At 40.0% G+C, this 21,513-nt stretch overlaps 1 long non-coding RNA gene across 1 annotated transcript; it reads right to left on the reverse strand.

The window, feature by feature from the left end:
• Window positions 1-215: 215 nt before the first annotated feature.
• LOC115465123 lies at window positions 216-19,746 on the reverse strand. Its single transcript, XR_003941328.1, has 3 exons — window positions 19,664-19,746; window positions 16,714-16,715; window positions 216-227 (listed from the first exon to the last, which is right to left on the reverse strand). It is a non-coding gene; the product is annotated as an uncharacterized LOC115465123 (long non-coding RNA).
• Between the last annotated feature and the right edge of the window lie 1,767 nt (window positions 19,747-21,513).

Here is a 21,513-nt window from a genome sequence, read left to right on the forward strand (position 1 = left end):
ACAAAGAATAAAGAGGCCAACCAAGAGACATTTCCTCCCTTCACAGTTTTCTTGAAGTTTATCCGAGATTTGACAAAGAAGAAAAACAATTCTGACTTCAAGTCTGATGTACCTGAAGTAGATAAGACAGGCTACTTCCTGAATGAATGGCAAGTCAAGAAGTACAGCAACACCAGGAAATGTATAGCTGTACACATGACAGATGTGTCACCCTTTGTAAAAGGGTCCTTTATTCTTCAGAGCAGGTGTAAATTTCTGCAGTGAGGATTTCTGTGCCACTGGTTCTAAGTTGTTTTTTTTTTTAAATACAAAATAGGAATAAAAAGGCTCCTTTGTGGACCTTTCACATAGGTACCCTGTTATATTAATCCCTTAAATGATGTCCTTTGTAAAATTAGATACATATATTTACTAATGTTATGCCTTTAATGGGCTGTCCCTTTTCTACTGCTGTATGGAGGGGTAAAATAGTTATGATTTCTTTAGAATGAGTGTTAGATCATATATTGATAAAAAAAGAATGTTATTGCTTTGTTGTATTTTTTGTCTGTATCAGATTTCTATGTATACAGTATATATTGAGATTAATATTGACATTGAGTTCTTTATGATTTTTCTTCCCTCCTTTACATATTTGAATATTTCTACATAGTAGGTTTTGCCCTGCATAAAGTGACCCAAGGATATACTGTCCTTAATGATCAAAGTAAGGATTATAGAGTCATGCTGAGGCTATGTTGCAACCAGTACTCTTAACATTGACATTCGCACTTCCGGCAGCCCATAACACACTCTTATAACTTTAAATAACTCAAACAACACTTTCTTTGGAATAAAATTTGGCTGCAGCTTTATTTCCAAATATTAATAAAATTCATTTTACATAACATCAACTTAGTAACATATCACTCTTTCCACAAGGTTAACTTCACAATGCGGTTAATGTTAAGCCATTCGGTAGCGAACAGGCTCACTTTCTCCACACCTTACCCCCCTCCACCCATGTGACTTACGGTACCGTCAAGCCACCTCTTACTCATGGCGTTTCCGCCCACGAGTTCATTTCCATTTCATATATTACATAATATTCTTTTAACCGCTTCTGGTGCCTCTTAAACCCCTCATCCAGGCACCCTTTTCATTTAAAGCTGCTACCCAACTTCCCCAAAACCTCCTCCCACTTATCCCAAACCATCCCAATTCGTCCCCCACATCACCCACTCCACCCACCAAGGGCGGGCTGGGAAGGGTCTTTCAACTCCCTCCTATTCACCCTAACACTCTCCTACCTAACTAAAAACTACTTCTAAGCGCCAAATCTTTACCCTGTCCTAACACTTCCTTTCCAACCAATCCCATCTCTTCTCTTTTACCCAATCCCTTTCCTCCTTTTCTGTTGCTAACCTAACCACTCACTAGTTTTACTCTTACTCCCTCCCCCCCCCCCTTTTCTTTTCCTTTCCTTTCCTGGCTGCCTTGGCTTCAGCCAATTTTAACACCCTCACAGCTTAACTGTGAGGGTTTCCATACAATATCATAAAGTTTTGTTTTGCTACTCAAATGTAGCTTAGGATAAATGTTTTAATTTTTTCTTTATTCATGTCAACTGTCACTTTTGTTTCAGATAAAAAGTGTCATAAGTTTCTGTTTGCTGCAGATCCCATTTTTCTAGCTAGCATGTATTCTCAGCACTGCATGTTTTCTAGCAGGTGCTAAAATTTTTGTTCTGCAAATGCTGACATTACAATAGCATCATACTTGTCAACATCGACCAGTAAACATCCCCAGAACTCTTTAGTGCTTGCAAACACAACAAAAGGTTGCTGCCAGAGACTATTTGATCATAAACCTCTCAAGCAGAAAATTGGCAATCGCTGCAGAAGCAATCCTCAAAAAAGTATTCAACTTTCACACAACCTAGAGCAAATCAACTCTGTGTTAACGGTTTTCCCAAGCAAGAACTAAAGACAACACCAAAATAAGTTACTTCTTCTTATTTTTAAGATAAACATAAAGAAACTAATGCATTTAGGATGTTTTGCATGTGTTAAACAGTATTTGATAATCAGATGTAAAATCGCATATTTATTGATAATCCCCCCTGCATGTTAATGTGCTAAATTTAATGTCTGCATGGTTCAAAAGAGAAACCATCATATGCTAATTAGGTTTTATTGATATCATAAGTAAGGTGGTATGGTAGCCGTGTTAGTCCACTTTTAAAGGTAATAAATAGAAATCAAAACATAGAAAAGAAAATAAGATGATACCTTTCTTATTGGACTAACTTAATACATCTTTTGATTAGCTTTTGAAGGTAACCCTTCTTCTTCAGATCGGAAATAAGCAAATGTTGAAAAATATCAGAATATATGTGAAACAAAAAAAACATTCCAATGACAGTGTCACAGGAAGAGGGGGGGGCTAGGTGAGAAACAGGGAGAGCTGGATAGATGAGTGTCATGGAGAGATGGATGGTAGACAAGAGGGTGACAAAGCAATAGGATTTTATGGATTATAATGGGCTAGGAAACCCAGATCTTTGTTGAGTCTTGTCTGGTGGGTGTCAAAAATATTTCATCATTTTGACTTCAAAGGTCTTATGTGTCTGGATTGTCTTAAAATATACTTTTAGTATTCTTATCATAAGATCATTGGTGCAGTGTTCTGGTTTTGTGAAGTGCTGTCCCAAAGAGGTGGCATCCTAGTTGCCATTGGAATGTTTAATATTGTATCTATGTAAATTGAGCCACATCTTTAGCATATGGCTTGTTTCTCCAATATAGCACCCTTCTTCACACTTTATGCATTGAATGATACATACCACATTTGAGGAAAGGGCATGTAAAGGATTCCTTTATGCTGAATGTTTTTTCCCATATGAGTTATTGTAGGATTCTATGAGATGTGCTGGCATAGCTTGCAGCTACGTGCATTGCAGGGGCGTGTACCATTCTCTTCTTTTTGAGCTTGTATTGGGAGTTTGCTTTTCACTAATTTCTGTTTCAAATTAGATGGCTGTTGTAAGGCCAGCACTGGTGGGGCTAGGAATATCTCTTTCAGTAATTCATACTCCTAGAGTAGTGGAAGTAGATATTTTATGATTCTTCTCAAATTTTCTAGCTGTGGATTGTATATAATTACAAGAGGGATTCTCTTTACAAGAAAGTAAGCATCCTGGTATACTGACCTTTAGCTACTATTTAGTGTGGGCTCTATAAAGCAAAAACAAAAACATTAGGGGTAATATTCAGCTGGCAACAGGGAGGTTTTTTTTTTTAAGACACTGACTGCTACCATTGAAATTATGCCCAGATATTCAAGACCAGGCCATTTCCTGGTACTGACATTAAGGGGCTCATTTTCAAAAGAGAAAAACATTTCAAATATGGCATTAAGTGACATTTGGATATCAAATCATGATTTTCAAAACTCAGATTTGAAACACAGTGCATGCAAATCACAAGGAGGTGGGCCTGTTGAGGTGGGATTTGGGCATTCCCAAAACTTGGACATTTTTCTACCATAATGGAAGAAAGGAAAAACATTAATGGATAAAAATTAGGTGGTTTGTTCTAGACCTGTTTCAGTGATGACTATGGTGCCCTAAATGACAAGATGACCACTGAAGGAATTAAGACATGATTTCCCTTACTCTCCCAGATGTCAATGACCACCTCCCACCCCCTAAAGACATGAAAGAAACAGTACATACCAGCCTCTCTGACAGTCCTATTAGAGCAGCAAGCAGATCCCTGCAGTAGCCTATTGGTCAATGCAATGCACTGTAGAGAACAGGACTCTGGCACATATCCCATTCTAACTGGTACACTTGTGGTGGAAAATGTGAGCCCTCCAAAACCCACCAAAAACCTACTATACTCACATATAGGTGACAACTGCAGACAGAAGGGCTATTGTAGTAGTGTACAGTTGGGTACAGCAGATTTTTGATGGGTTTTGTAGGGCTCACCATACAATATAAGAGGTGAGATGTGTACGTGGGACCTTTTATGTGAAGTCCATTGCAGTGGCCCCTAGGGATACCCAATGCTCTGCTTGGAAGTCTGTGTAACAAGTCTACTAAGAAACTACCCCCAAGATGACACTTTAGAAGCAACACACCTTCAGGAGCTCCATTCTTATCGGTTTTTGTTTTCCCATCTAGTTCTCAGCCTGTGGTTGTTATGGGCAAGAGGAGAGAGAAGGTGAGGGCACTTCCCTTGACCGCCCTCCATTAATCCCCCAATAAGGAAAACAACACTGCTCAACTTCGGAGTCGCTGCAGGTGTTCCGCAAACCTCTTCCCCTTCTCTGGAAGTCATTATCGGGCTCATTTTCAAAGCACTTAGCCTCCCAAAGTTCCATAGAAACCTATGGAACTTAGCCTCCCAAAGTGCTTTGAAAATATGCCTCTATGTCATCATCAATTGACAACATAGATGGGGCCTTTCTAAGCCCTGTCATGTGAATGGCTCCCCCACAGCCTGGGATTGGATTAGCTGTTGTCAAGTCTGCTTCCTGTACCTCGGCTGAGGTGAATGGGAATTTAGAGAGAGGGAGATCTACTCTGGCTAAGACTGCTTTGGAGCCTGGAGGACATCTGGGCGAAGTGCATCAAAACTTGTTCCTGCTAATATTGTGAGTACTGTGGTTCAGGCCATAAGATGTCCCACTCCTGTTTTTACTCTTTGGGATTTTGAAAAAATAGCCATTGTGTCTTTGGAAGCACTATGGGATATTACATATGATATGCATTCTCCTTTAATAATGGAGAACTGTAAAGATATTAAGGTGATTTCTGAGGCTGCCTTGGTCCAAGCACAAGCCACGGTTCAGCAGTCCTCTAAACTGAATGCTTTGGAACCTAAAGTTTAGAGGGCTTGAGTTCAGCCCGAACCATACATCTAGCTCCTTCTTTACCTGTTTTTAAATCTATGCTGAAAGCTCACCTTTTCACTACTGCCTTTGGCTCCTAAACGCTACTCATTTGCCCTCCTCCCCCCCTGTTCCTCTTTACCCTGTAATTCCCTAGCCTGTAATGCCTTGTCTGTCTGTTTTACCTAGATTGTAAGCTCTTTGAGCAGGGACTGTCTCTCTATGTCAAGTGTTCAGCGCTGCGTGCGTCTGGTAGTGCTATATAAATGCTATTAGTAGTAGTAGTAGTAGCCTCAGTGAAAGTAAAAAATTTCCTTCATTGTCATTTGGAATATTTGGAGAACCAAATTAGGAGGTGTAATATGAGACTGCTCAAGTTCCCTAAGTCACATTTAATTGCCCCGTTAGATATGGTAAAAAAAAATATTTGGTAGAGACTCTGGGAATGGCTAGTGGCTCTTTACCTTCTATAACATGGGCGCAATACATCTTAGCCCAGGAGGAAAACACCAAGAGAACCTCTAGGAGTTACTAGAGAGGAAAATATGAATTTGACTGCCTTTCCAGAATCTTTGTTGGAAACTGTTACTATGAGGACAGCAAAGGTGGTTACTTTTGCTTTGGAACCAAACCAGAATGCTGTGTTTAAACTTTATTTTAGACATTTGGATACACAGTTTTTGGGCTCAAAAGTGAGGATATTTCCTGATTTAGCAAGAGAGACACAAACATGGTGCAAGGCTTTCCTAACCCTTCAGGCTAGGATTCAGGCTCTAGGCACCAATTTTGTCTTGTGATTTCCTTGTTTATGTTTTATAGTTTTTGAGGGTAAAGCATATCAGTTTTTTTAAACCTAAGCAGTTAAATGATTTTCCTGTAGCTAAAGAATAAGTTAATGTCATTGTATAACCCTGAGCATGCTGTTAGGCAGAGGCTGGGGTAGAGGTAAGATAGAAAATATCTTGCTGATATTTTCTTTTTTTTCTCTTGTTTTTTCAATTTATTTTCTAAGTCTTGGATCCATATTTTTCTTCTTCATGTGATCGATAGTGAGTATTTATTACCTCAGTTGTTACTTTTGGATTGTAACTTTACAAGATTTCAGTTTATCTAATCTTTTTGATGGATATGTTTTGTAAAATTTAATAAAGATTAAAATTTAAAAAATTAAAATAATATTAACCCCCATACATGCCAGCGACATGTTTTTGTGAAATTTTCTCTTGTTTTTTTTTTATGGTTCTAAGATAGATGCACTAAGCACAAAAACATCTAGCAAATGGCCATTTTTGAAACAAAAAGTTGGATGATTTTTTTCTGGTTTAAAAATGGCATATTCACCAATAGAGTTTTGGAAGTTTTGTGCAAAATTGGATTTAGATGTCATATCATAAATGTCCCTCTAAATATCCAGTTATGTATGGACAGCTGGCACTTATACTAATATTCAGCCCTTAACCAGATAAATTAAACTTAACAAAGCTAGGACTGACATTTATGAGGGCCTATTTGCCTTGATAAGGAATGAATATCAGCCCTTATCTGGTTAAGTCCTGACTCTGCTTCCCGACCACCCACACAATAGCCAGTTTCAGCTTTGAATATTGAGCCCTTCGTATCTATCATGGACCAGGTCTTAATTTCTTATCAGGAATACTAATTAAGAATCCCATGTGCTAGTCAATGCTATTACTTTGGGCTGGTTATATCAGGGGATATTATCTTTTTTCCTGAACAATGATACTGGGACCTTGGTTGCAGAGGCGTAGCTATGTTTTGACATCTGGGTGAGTAGACATTTGTAAAATAGGCGCCAGAAGCGTAGGCTGGCCATAGCATATAGCATCCCACAGCAGAGAAGGTGCAACTAGACATTCTTGGAACAGACAAGGCACTGCTAATGCGCCCCCAAGCCTAGGTGACCCTAGTGACTGCTTTGGAGTCTCATTGGGATGAGCATATTTTTCAAGGGGAATGTACCTAGGCTCTGACTCTCCTATAAAGGTAACAACCAAAAAGGAACTTCTCTAACCTTTTACGCTGTACTACCAAGTGGCAGCCAAGTGCAAACACAAATACAAACATAGACCAAACAAATATTTTTTAGACTTGCAGCCTATATTAGCATGGCAAGAGCAAGACGTTGGAATTTGTGTACCGTGAAGTGGAATTTCATACAATAGGCTGCAGTTAGAAAAATGCTGAGGTGGATTTAGTGACAGTGCTGGTACAGTACTATATCTGAATGCACAGAAATACAGGTTAATAATACAAAGCAAATGTATACGCTGATACCTTTGTACTGAAACTTAAGACACTTTAATCAGCTTGCAAGTTTTGTATTATGCCTCTTAAAACAGAGAGAAAAAACAAAGTTCAATAAACAAAGTTGAATTCAAATAAATGCAGAAAACCCAGCATAAAGTACCAACTATGAGCTTAATATTCAAAGGATTTATGCTCTTTACTGAGAGTTATGCCCATCTCTGGATATTTTGATTGCCTTGCTCTCCCCTCCCATTTTTCCTTTTGCCTAGTTTTCTTTTCACTGTCCTTAGTACAATTGTAATAGAATGCATGGGTCTCACTAACAGCAACACAAAATCCCTCCACTGCCAGATACTGTGTGAAGCATCACAAAAACCTGCAAATATGCTATTCAAACTATATAGCAAATGGAATCTAAGGGTAGCAGACCTGCAACATTATCAGTTGGGGTTGGACTCCCCCTCACCCCTTGTATTTATGCAGAGATGTTTTCACTTAGTAAAGGGTCACCAAACCAGACATCAGATGCAGATGTGATTTCATGTGTCCCAATGAAAGAAGAGTTTAATTTTACTTCCATTTAATTTTAGTATATTCCATCTTTATAACTCCAGGCTTCCCAAAGGCAGATTACAGCAACAGTTAAATAAACAGTTAAGATCAAGAAACAGGATATTCTCACTGAAATTTCGCCATCTGCATAGTATAGAACAGTGTAGAAAATACAGAGTTATAAGTGGTTTCTACCAGCTCAAATACTTTTTAAGCTGTTTTAGTGATGTTCAATTTGTATTTCATGATATTTATATCTACATATGGGAAGCTTTCAAATAAATTAAAAAGTTATTACAGAAGTAAAAATGGAAACAAAATCTTTTGTCCTGCACCTTTTAAGACACTGCCTATCCAACTGGAACAACTTTTTAAATCATCTTTTGCTATTGCTTTAGCATGTGCTATTGTTTTGAGTGAACTAAAGTCCATATAAAGGACTAGATAGTAACATAGTAACATAGTAGATGACGGCAGAAAAAGACCCGCGCGGTCCATCCAGTCTGCCCAACAAGATAAACTCACATGTGCTACTTTTTGTGTATACCTTACCTTGATTTGGACTAGATAGGAACACCTCATCTCCTGTTTTCTTCAACCTCCTTGGACATCTCCCCTTGCTTCCCAGTGCTCCCCCTCCTCTCTGGGTCTCCCTTGCTTCCCTCCCCCCCTCTGAAGTCTCCCTCTTTTTTCCCTTGATGTCACCTCCCCATCTTGCCCCCCCCGCCACACACACAGAGTGTGTTTTATTTCCAGCACGTCCCCTTTTTACACTTATTTGGATGTTTTGCAAAAAATGTCCAAAATCTGAATAGGAAAGAAGGCTGATGGCTCTGCTGGATTCCCTTCTTCTCCATCCCCAAAACAGGAAGTTATATCATTGGGGGGGGGGGGGGGGAGACTGGCAGAGCTGGCAGCAATATGCCCAGGGCTATTGCCCTGTACATGGCTTCATTTTGTTTGCGTCTGAGTTGGAGGCGGCTGCACTAAACAGTGAGTGAGAGTCAGGAAAGAGTTTTCAGTTCCTCCAGGCCAATGTAGAACTGAGAAGGCAGTGTCTGGGAGGATCTGGCAACAGATCTACCAGAACGACTGGACAACAAATGCTGACACCATCCAATTCCTCCAAGAATGGGACGATTTATGTACAACAACATTAGACAAAATCGCCCCAATCCAAACCAGAACATCACACAGGAAAAAAGCAAACCCATGGTTCACCGAAGAGCTAAAAAAACTTAAAACACAAGTCAGGAAACTAGAACATGCATGGAAAAAAGGAGAGATGAACAAACACTAAATGCCTGGAAACTACTTCGGAGGAAATACAAATACACCATAAAACAGACTAAAAGATCACATTACAAAACAATAATAGGACCAAACTACAAAGACACACATAAACTCTTCTACCTTGTGAACAAACTGTTAGACACCACACCAGTTACAAACAACAGCAAAGACATACCAGATGTTGACAACCTTGCGAAATACTTCAAAGAGAAAATCATACAATTACGACTTAAAATACCCACCAGCCCTATTGAATACGCCACACTTCTAGACTGCCTAGACCCAGAAGCCGGAACATACCCAGCAGACAGAACCTGGACCGAATTCGAACTACTATCAGAAGACCTCATCTCGGAAACACTTAAAAGATATGCCAAATCCCACTGCAAACTAGACATATGCCCAAACAACCTTATGAAATCAGCTTCTCAACAATTCATAATAGACCTAACGAACCACGTAAACTTCATGCTACAAAACGGACTTTTCCCTAAAGAAAAAGGAAAAACTTTACTTACCCCAATACCCAAACACACAAAGAAAAGCGCAAGCGAAATAACCAATTACAGACCAGTAGCATCCATACCACTAATAACCAAAATAACCGAAGGAATGGTAACTAAACAACTCACAAATTATCTAAACACTCAATACTGCATGATGCCCAATCAGGATTCCGGTCGAATCACAGCACAGAAACAGTATTAATTACCCTTATGACTAAATTTAAACAAATGATTGCAACCGGCAACAATATACTCCTCCTACAATTCGACATGTCAAGTGCCTTCGACATGGTCGACCACGGAATCCTATTACACATACTTGAATACTTTGGCATTGAAGGAAATGTCCTAAACTGGTTCAAGGGGTTCCTAACCCAACGATCATATAAAGTCACATCAAATTCAACCACGTCTGCTGCATGGACACCTGAATGTGGAGTACCACAAGGATCACCCCTCTCACCAACCATTTTCAACCTAATGATGATCCCCTTGGCGAAACTCCTATCAAACCATAACCTCAACCCATATATATACGCCGTTGATGTAACAATATACATCCCTTTCAAACAAGACATTAAAGAAATCTTCAATGAAATCAACCAAAGTCTACACATCATGAACACCTGGGCAGATGCGTTTCGCTTGAAACTAAATGCAGAAAAAACTCAATGCCTGATACTCACTTCCCAGTACAACACGAATGATTTCACCGCTATACAGTAAGCACACCAAAACTAAACCTTCCAATCTCAGAAACGTTAAAAATCCTTGGAGTCACTATCGACCGCCACCTGACACTCGAAACTCATGCAAACAACACAACCAAAAAGATGTTCTACTGCATGTGGAAACTGAAAAGAATAAGACAATTCTTCCCAAGATCCGTCTTTCGCAGCCTAGTGCAATCCCTCGTTCTCAGCCATCTGGATTACTGCAACTCACTATACGCAGGTTGCAAAGAGCAAATACTGAGAAAACTGCAAACAGCCCAGAATACAGCAGCCAGACTCATCTTCGGAAAACCAAAATATGAAAGTGCAAAACCCTTACGAGAGAAGCTACACTGGCTCCCACTCAAGGAACGCATTACTTTTAAAGTATGCACATTAGTCCACAAAATCATTCACGGTGAAGCCCCAGCCTACATGTCTGATTTAGTAGACTTACCACCCAGAAACGCTAAAAGATCATCCGAACTTTCCTCAACCTCCACTTCCCTAATTGCAAGGGCTTGAAATACAAGGCGCTGCACGCGTCAACCTTTTCTTACATGAGCACGCAGTTCTGGAATGCACTGCCGCGCAACCTGAAAATGATCTATGAGCAAACCACCTTCCGCAAACTACTGAAGACCCATCTTTTTGAGAAAATTTACGGAAAGAACCAAAACACATAAAGCCCACACTCACTGTTCAATAATGCATCATTACAGCCACTCTGAATTCTCATCCCCCCAAATCACACCTTCTCATCCCCCGTAATCTCAACCACACTCATACCTTTACTCACAGAAAATGTATACCAAATGCTTTCCTGTCATTATATATTGCCCCTTTTAGTTTCCCGTTGTTTCCTTCCAATGTTTCAATGATCTTTTCCATTGTTATATTCCTTAATGATACTTGACTTTGTCTCGCATAACTCCTCACAATGTAATCCATAACCGAGTTGTAACAAACTGTATTTCCATCTTTCATAACGTATTGTAAGCCACACTGAACCCGCAAAAAGGTGGGAAAATGTGGGATACAAATGCAATAAATAAATAAATAATATGTCAATGAGTGACTGGGGTGCGGGTTGGAAAAAGAAAGAAAAACGGGGGTTATAATAGGGTGAGAAGAAGAGATATGGGACAATGTAGCATGATGGGGAACAGTAAAAAGAAAGAGAGAGAGACAGGTGCTGCTGGATTAGAGGGGGAGGAGATAAAGACAGGGTAATGCTGGATGCTAGGGGTGCTGAATATACATGTGATCTCTGAGTTATAATTGTAGCCCTGATATAGAAACACAGAAAATGAAGTCAGATAAAAGCCATATGCCCTAATTTTTCCATCCATACCAACTATTAAGCTCTACAATAGCTCAGAGATCCTCTACTTGTCCCATTTCACTTTAATTCAGAGACAATTCTCATTTTCACCACCTCCATAAGGAGGCTTCTCGTATTGCTAACCAAAATTAAACTGCGTGGCTATGCAGATAGTGGCTGAATATCACCTGCTGTCTACATAGTAAATGCCCAAGTCCCACCCTGCTACTATGCTTACAGTGTCACTCAACATTCACCAATAAGTTACTTATGCATTTTGGGCCTTATTCTATAAAGGTTATGCTCCAAAATTTACACTCCTAAATTTATTAGCGTGATTTACGCTCCTAAATGTATGCTAAATCTATGAGCGTAATAAGCCCTAAATTAGGAGCACAGATTTAGGAGCATAACTTTTATAGAATAAGGCCCTTAATGGGAATTCTATGACTTGGTGCCAACATGTACATACTACTTGAGTGAATAAATATACCGAACACTGTCACTTTCATGGGTAAACGTACACTTAAGTGGCAACAATCCGCCCGATATTCAGCTCTATATAACTGACCAGAAACGGCTCCTAGCCAGTTACATAGCCTTAAGCCGGCTAAGTGTTAATATTCAGCATGAGACTGCTGGTTGTCTTGGCTGAATATTAGCACTAGCAGCTAGCCCGGTCACCGGCTATGTCATGCAACACAGCCGGTTAGTGCCAATATTCATCGGCTTAAGTTTAGCGGCCAGATAGACCCACGTATATAGCAGATCTATCTTTGGTGACTATAACTTAGCCAGTCAGCTGATGAATATTGGCTTAACTGGCTAGGTGCATAGTGGACAACGCCCCTCCCACCCAGAACTTTAATACTGGTCACTGGATATGGCCCATCATTGAATTTCCAGGTTCGCTGCTGACTATGGGAGGCAGAATGTCTAATTCCTGCGGTCTGATTTATCAGCCCCAAAGTAACAAAGCACTATTCTGTAAGGGCACACATAAATGGCACAGTGCATAAATGCAAGAGGGCATTTATGTGGGTGGAGCATAGATGGGACATGTAAGTTACATGCACTCTTGCTGAATTTAGGCCCCCACAGTTACGGCTGATGTAACTGTGAGTGCGTAAGCTGATTTTGGATGTCCCCAACTGCTTTCCGTCGCAAAGTACAGGGGGGTGTGCCTAACACTAGGACATCCTTGACTCATAATCGAAAGAAACAAGGACGTCCCTGATGAACACTTGGACAACTTTACCTGGGTGTGTTTTTCTTACGACCAAGGCACAAAAAGGTGCTTGAACTGACCAGATGACCACCAGAGAGAATCAGGGATGACCGCCCGTTACTCCCCCAGTGGTCACTAACCCCTCCCACCCTCAAAAAACATCTTTAAAATATTGATTGCCAGACTCAGCAGTATGCAGGTCCCTGGAGCAGTTTTAGTGGGTGCAGTGCACTTCAGGCAGGTAGACCCAGACCCATACCCTCCTACCTGTTACATTTGTGGAGGAAACAGCAAGCCCTCTAAAATTCACCAAAACCCCACTGTACCCACATCTAGGTGCCCCCGTCACCCGTAAGGGCTGTGGTAGTGGTGTACAGTTTGGGGTAGTGGGTTTTAGGGGGCTCAGCACACAAGGTAAGGGAGCTATGTACCTGGGAGCAATTTATTAAGTCCACTGTAGTGCTCCCTAGGGTGCCCAGTTGGTGTCCTGGCATGTCAGGGGGACCAGTGCACTACAAATGCTGGCTCCTCCCACAACCAAATGGCTTGCATTTGGTCGTTTCTGACATGGACATCCTTGGTTTCCACTATCACCAAAATTCAGAAACGACCAAGTCTAGGGACGACCATTTCTAAGGACGACCAAATTTCAGGATTTGTGCGTCCCTGACCGTATTATCGAAACAAAAGATGGATGTCCATCTTGTTTTGAAAATACGGGTTTCCCCGCCCCTGGATGGGCACGTTTTGCGAGGAAGACCTCATCAAAACTTGTACGTCCCTTTCAAAAATGCCCCTCTAGGTGTCCAAATTCCATTCTAGAATAAGTTCTCACTGTGTTGCTCTGGGGGACCTAAAAGGATAAGCCCAATTACACAATTTACGCTTGACAGCCACTACTACTTAACAGCTTTTGTATATTGGCCCATCTGTCACAATAGGGGCTGTGTTTAGCAGTTCTAGTCATGTCCTTCATGTTTGTCCCATTTTCTGAGTACCAGAGCTCAGTAACATTTTAAGTCAGTTTTGTGCAGAAAAGGCAGAAAATAGGATACAGAGAAAAGTGGATAATAAGCCACCAGTCAGGCATAGCTTATACACTAACCCCAGAGAAAAACACATTTGAAAAGGAACAGTGAACAAATTAAATTATTATAATACGACAGAATGTTTCTATTCTACTTAGCTGTAAAATTAAGTTCTTTAATTAATCCTTATTTTACGATATAGTTATTTATTTATTTATTAATAGCTGAACATAGGGAACAGACAATTACACCAGTAATCAATTTCAAATAATACACATTACGGCATAGAATGCTACTTACAATGTCTACACAATATACATTAAAGCATCTTAATAGACAACAGAGGGCATAATCATAGGTGGAACATATAGATAGATAGAGTAACAGGAGCTAGAAATAAGGTGGCTAACAAGACAAACTGCACATGAAGTCTGAAAAGGTGCAGAAAAGGGATTTCAGCAAGAATAGGAGTGGATAAGTAAGTTCTACAGCAGTATGTGTACCTGGTGTTAGTCATTGTATGTGTGACTAGCTAGTTACTTGCTTCTTCCATTAAAGGCTTTGAAAAAGACCCAAGCTCTTACCTGCTTCCCAAAGTAGAGATAGTTTTGCATTAAGATATTCTGGGCATGGATTCTAAAGTGTGAGGACTTCTCCAGAGAGGGTGTCACATTGCATAATTTCATTTGGAGAGGGTGTTGTTAGGGATTGCATTTGGAAAGTCTTTATAGATTATCTGGACCCCTGATTGAGACACATCCTTGAAAAATGGCCATGTTGGGTCATCGTATGGTTTTATGGAGAGATTGTGATGAATAAAGTTCCTGTCTCCAAATGCTTTATGCTGAAGACCCTCTGGACTTAATCTATCCTGTTTATATATTTTTAAAAGTGTGATCTCCAGAACTGTACAATGTACTCCAAATGAGGTCTGACCAAAATACTTACTATATACAGAGGCACTATTACCTCTCTTTCTCCCTGTGAATCCCAGGGGTGGGGGGGGGGGGGGCTGTTTGGCCTGCATCCCTGCCGCAACCCCACATACCTTGGCTGGCGGGGGTCCCCAACCCCTGCCAGCTGAACCCTTTCTCCAGCTCTGTTCTCTTCACATTACCTGCCCTGCTTTCCCTTAAGTTGTATGCATACTTGGTTTTAATGAAACTGAGCATGCCAAACCAGGGGCACCGGATACAATTTGGGGGAGCCCATGCCCCCAAGGCCCCCCGTAGCTACATCACTGGTGCATCCAAACATCCTTCTAGTTGTTGCCATCACCTTTTCTATCTTTTGGACATCTTAAGACAATTAGATATAATCACCCACAGATCTTGCTCTTCTTTCATTTACATAATTCTGCAGCGCGCTTTTTGTGTAAGGCCCAATAATATGACCACGTTACCCCTCTTTTCCTGCAATTGCACTGGATTAGTGTTTTATTTTCCTGATCCCTCACTCTGGAATTCCCTTCTCTCTTATATCCGATCTGAATTGTCATTTCCTAAGTTTATGGTTTTGCTGAAATGTTTTTTGTTTGATAAAACTTTCAAAACCCCACCATGACATTTTTGGGATTTCTTGATGGTCCACTGTTGAGGTGGCGGTAAGGGCACCTGCACTAACCCAGCAGTAACTGGGCAACATGAGGCACTACTGGATTACTGATGGGTACACACCCACACTGCAAAAATAAATATATTTTTGTAGCGCTGGATATGATGGTGTGCTGGAGGTGGGAAGTACCACGGGACTGCTGTGGTAGCCCGACGGTACTTCCTTTGTGAAAAGGGCTCTCAATGGTTTAGAGGCATCACAATGAGTAGTTCATGCATATTGGGGATGAACTATACAAAATTTTGTGAATGAAGGTACATAACTAGAATAATATTCTATTTTTTATTGGCAGCCAATGCAAATTGTACAGAATGGTGGTTGCTTTGGTGGAGTGTGATAGTCTGAATATGAGATGTGTGGCAGTGTTTTGAACAGTTTGTAGTTTATTGAGGGGATCCCCTTTAAGTCCTGCGTAGGGTTGCAGTAATCAAATTTTGTTAGGACAAGGGTTGAGCTAGGGTATGGAAAAATGCTTTTGCGAAAAATGGTTAAGCACCAATATTCAGCCCTTAACTAGATAAGTGAAACCAGACAAAAGTAGGACTGTGTTTTATGTGATCTCATTTGTTCAGTTACCTTATCCTGTTGTGCTGAATAACAGTACTTAACCACAAATTTATTTATTTTAAAAACGTATACATCATCTATAACTAGGTGGTTTCCATGAAAACATTCATAATCAACCAACTCTAAATGCGAACTCTACCCCAACTCCACCCCTACAACATAGCCAATTTCAATTTAGGTAATTAGAGGGGACAGTATTATTCAGTTAAGTGCCCCTGAATTCCACGGATAGCCCCTTGCAAGCAATTTAACCAGTCAGGAACCTCTTTTGCCCAGTTAAATTGCTTTAAATATCAATCTCAAAGTGTCAAGGGGAATTAGGGTCCTTGGTGGTTGGAATCACACAGTGGGTGCTTGCCCACTGGTGTAGGGAGGGATGCCACGGAGAAATGCTTTAGGGGGCTTCCATCTGGGGTTGTCATCAGGAGAAAGTTGTCAGGGGAAGTCCTTAGGGAGATGTTATGGAGGTGTTGCCATTGAAGGGACCGCAATAGAGAGGGGAGTGGCTTTCTATCTGGGGGTAGGAGAATCAAATGCCAGGGCGGTAGACATTGGGAGTAAGAAGGGGCAGACCAATATTTACAGTTTCCCCTCCAGCGGGAACTTAGAAATACATTGGGGTATCTGTAAATTCCAAAATTTATATTATTTCAATACAAACATTGATTCCCTATGTGAAATAGGGAATCCACATTTGTTATCTTCAACAAACGTAACTACATGGAGGGCATTTGAAAATCACTGCTATTTATATAGCTGCCAGAAATGATTGCAGTCCACCCCAGCACTATACAAACAGTGCCGGAGCAGTCACAGGAAATCATCAACATCACTTTCCATATAGTGCCACTGAAAATCCACAGACAGGAGACTTACCTGTTCAGTGGCAGCAACTACTATATGGATAAGTCCATTTGAATTACAATATTTGAAAGACAATTTTTTAAAATCAATTGCTCTAAAACACAAGAAAAGGGGAGAGGGTTAATGTAAGTTCTAGTATATTACTAGCTTATTACCATCTCCTTTCATCGACATTATTCTGTCTCAGCTGCACTTCAGAAGGAAGGCATAGCTCATTACCTCTTGTTTAATAGTCACTCATCCATAGGTGCTAAAGCAGTCTCTATGATGAAACAATGGAAATTGGATATTTCAAGTGACTGGAAATATATTGTAAAAAGATTCAACAAGAAGCTCATCGCCAAAAAAAAAAAAAAATGCCAGACTAATAAAAGAATCATAATAAAATGTAAAATTCCTTTTCTCATCCCAATGTGAACAAATACTGCGCTGGGAAAAAATGGTAGCAGCTGTTGAAGGATATGCCTACAGCAGAACATGAAAGGAGAAAATCTACCGTGAGGCTTTCTAGAAATAAAAGAATCAAAATTTTAAATGTATCTCTCCATTGTAACTGCGTAGTTATTTGATGACATGTAAACCAATGCAAAATATATGAAGCAAAACAACAACAGCTGATCAGAATTACTTGAAGTGAAAACCAAGGAGAAAATCTGTTAATTTGCTTCTGAGAACATAGTTTCATTGCTCTAGATTTATACCAAAAGGATTACCAATATTCATAGCATGTAAGGGCTAATATGGTGCCTAAACAATTGACACTGAAAAAAGCTCGCTTAATTGGTATTCTATAAGCTGTGCTCGGTTTATAAAATAAATGCTTACGCGGACAGGTTGCATGTAAATTTAGGTTTGCCTGTGCGTAAATTTATGCACGGAGCACCATTATTCTATAATTATGCATGCAACTTAAAACCATGCTCTGATCCACCCCAAAGTGCCCATAACCCTCCCATTTCCGTGTCCCCTTTTTTGAGCCATGCATACATTTTATGCATAGATCATGCACCTAACTTTACATGCATAATCCCCAATTGCATCTAATTAGTGCCAATAATTGATATATGCAAGGGACCAACCATATTCAGGAAAGGAAACATCTCCCTTAATATCTATATTTATGTGCAGAGTAGAATGAGGTTCTCTTTACACATGGTGAAGTTACAGACTTTTTAGCAGGACTATCCAGCAATTTTTACACATTCAAAAATGTTTATACTGTAAAACGACCATTATTTGGAAAAAAAGGGTGCCAGCTTACTATTAATGACATCATAGTGACAGAGTTTTCTCCAGGAAGCAATGTTGGAGGCCTATCACAAGCTCCACTCAAAGCCTCAAACAATCACTGACCCAAGGAAATGTTGCAGACGATCTGGGACAGCCTGCCACAGGGTCGATCAACAAGGTTGATACAGACTTCCCAAAGTGACTGAAGGCCTATGTTAAAGCTGGGGATAGATACTTTGAGCACTCACAGCCACTGTGAAATTCTGACACATTGTTAATTGTATTGTTTGAATGACGTACTTTTACTGTGTTTTAGCTCAAACGTTTTTAACGTGCAAAAATCGCTAGGTAGTAATTTGATCTATTTATCGTGGTTCATACCCAAAGATAAGCAGTAGTTTTCACAAGTCTATATAGCTAAGAAGGAGACTTTTGATTTAGTAACTTGTCTTAACTCTTTTTAAACCCAGGTATCCTAACTGCCTTGACAACATCTTCCAGTAACAATATCTATAGCTTAGTTGTGTATTGAGTGAAAAATTACTTGCTCTGATTTATTTTAAAATTATTATTGGTTTCGTGAAGTATGTGTTGTGTTAATAATATTTGAATGGTCAAACAACTGTTCCTTCATTACCAGGGGCGTAGCCAGACTTCGGCAGGAGGAGGGTCCAGAGCCCGAGGTGAGGGGGCACATTTTAGCCCCCTCCCGGTGCCGCCAACCCCCCCACCATTGCCAACCCGCTGCTGCCGCCACCACCAACTTTGCCCCCCCCTGCTGATGACCGTCTTGACCCCCCTACCACTGCCAAACTGCCGTCACCTACCTCTGCTGGCGGGGGACCCCAACCCCCGCCAGCCGAGGCCCTCTTCTTCCTTCAAAAGGCTTCCTTCTGTTTCTGACAGGAGGGAGGGGGGTTAGGGGGGCGGTCGAGAGGGTCGTCAACAGGGGGGTCCAGGGCCAAATCTGCAGGGGCCCAGGTCCCCCAGGCCCCATGTAGCTACGCCACTGTTCTTTACCCATTCCTCTACGATCAGGATTTTTAAAGCTTGGTTATATGTCATCTCAACTATCTCTTCTCTAAGCCAAGCCTTTCCTCATAATGCTAAGCCTTTCTTCATAATGATTGACTTTGTGATAGTCAATATCCTTTCATCAGATCAGAAAACTGAGACATGGAGTCAGGAGAAAATGCTAGCAAAGCTTTCATGGATCTCAGTTTCAGTTTTCTCTTAAATTCTTGCCGTATGCTCACTATACATGTAGATGATCCCCTTGGGAATCACAGCCTCATCAGCACAGTGAAGAAACTGTCTTTGAAACCTTGCAGGATGTCTATGGTGTTGTAATTCCACTATCATTTCTACTACCTTGCTGGAAATGGAGATGAAAGGAATTGCCTGCCTTATCTTGTTCCAATCAGTTTCATCAACATCATTATTCAACTTATCCATTCATTTTATAGTATTTCCTGTCTAATGCTAGGATTTATAACATTTACATATTAAGCATAAGTAAATAATCATCGCCATACTGGGATAGGTCAAAAGTCAATCAAGCCCAGTATCCTATTTCCAATAGGGCTAATCCAGGTCACAACAACCTGGCAAGATCCCAAAAGAGTAAAACAGATTTTATGCTGCTTATCCCATGAATAAGCAGTGCCTTTTCCCAATTCCATTTTAAAGCTTCCAAAGCTAACTGATTTTGGGGTTTGTTTGTTTTTTGCCACATTCTCTGGCAACAAATTCCAGGGCATAATTACAGTTTGAGTAAAAGAAGTATTTTCTCCAATCTGTTTTATGTTTACTACTTAGTAGCTTCATTGCGTGCCTTCTAGTCCTTGTATTTTTGGAAAAAGTAAACATGCGATTCACATCCACCCACTCCACTCTACTCAGTATTTTATAGACATCTATTATATCTCCCCTCACCTTTCTCTTCTCCTAGCCTCTTTAGCCTTTCCTCATAGGGAAGTTTCCTATCTGCTTTATCGAGGAGTGGCCTAGTGGTTAGGGTGGTGGACTTTGGTCCTGGGGAACTGAGAAACTGAGTTCAATTCCCACATCAGGCACAGGCAGCTCCTTGTGACTTTGGGCAAGTCACTTAACTCTCCATTGCCCTAGGTACAAATAAGTACCTGTATACAATATGTAAGCCACATTGAGCCTGCCATGAGTGGGAAAGCATGGGGTACAAATGTAACAAAATAAAAAAAAATTTGTTGCCCTTCTCTGTGCCTTTTCTAATTCAGTCATATCATTTTTGAGATGCAGTGACCAAAATTGCACATAATATTCAAGGTGTGGTCACACCATGAAACAATACAAAGTCATTATAATATTTGCACTTTTGTTCTCCATTTCTATTTTGCTAATTCCTAAACATTCTATTTGCATTCTTAGCTGCTGTACAATGAGCAGAGGCTTTCAATGTATCATTAACAATAACACCTAAATCTTTTTCCTGGGCGGTGAATCCTAATGTGGAACCTATAAGTTTGGGTTCCTCTTCCCAATATGCATCACTTTGCAATTACTCACATTCAATGTCATGTGCCATTTGGATGTCCAGTCTCTAGGTCTCATAAGGTCCTCTTGCAATTTTTCACAATCTTCTCAGGAATACACATAACTTTTACACCCTCTACAAAGATTTTAGACACCTTCATAGATTATATTGTGAACTTTCAAATGCAAATCTCCAGCACCATCAAGAATAGTTTCTACAAACTCAAGCAAATATATTCTGTACATCTCTTTGATGAAGTGGTGCTTTGCATATTACCCACACATTTATTATAACACATCTAGATTACTCTAATTCTCTGCTGCATGGCACCCAAGTCTAAGACATTCATCATCTCCAAATCATGCAAAATGTGACAGTAAAGTTAATCACAGGATCAAAGAAATATGATATTACCCCCCCCCCCCCCCTTTCTATTTGAAGAACACAGGCTCTCAGAATCTCACACAATTTATTTTAAATTACTCTCATTGATGCATGATATGCACCACTCTGGTATTCCCCTATACTTCTCAAACCTGTTGATACCCTACTACCCATCTCTTTGCTCAACCCTGTGTAACAGCCTAGTGATTTTGAACCATTTGTCTTGACTTCATCCATACTGTACAAAAACTACAAAATAAAAATACATAATGAATACAACATAAACATCACATAATATATATTATAATAAAACATATCTAAAAACACAATCAAATCATATAAGATAAAGACATCATATCTAAAAACATAATACAATAAAATATATCAAATCAATATCAGTTAAAAACGTTCAGATTAAGTATGCATGCAATAAAATAATAATTTTAATACAAGACATAAGATACCAACAAAAAATAATATCAACATAAAATATATATCAAGAGAACTGCATAAGACAGATAGGTGGAGATATACAACACTAAAATAACTGAA

The sequence above is a fragment of the Microcaecilia unicolor genome, chromosome 3, assembly GCF_901765095.1.
Source record: "Microcaecilia unicolor chromosome 3, aMicUni1.1, whole genome shotgun sequence".
Lineage (NCBI taxonomy): Eukaryota > Metazoa > Chordata > Amphibia > Gymnophiona > Siphonopidae > Microcaecilia > Microcaecilia unicolor.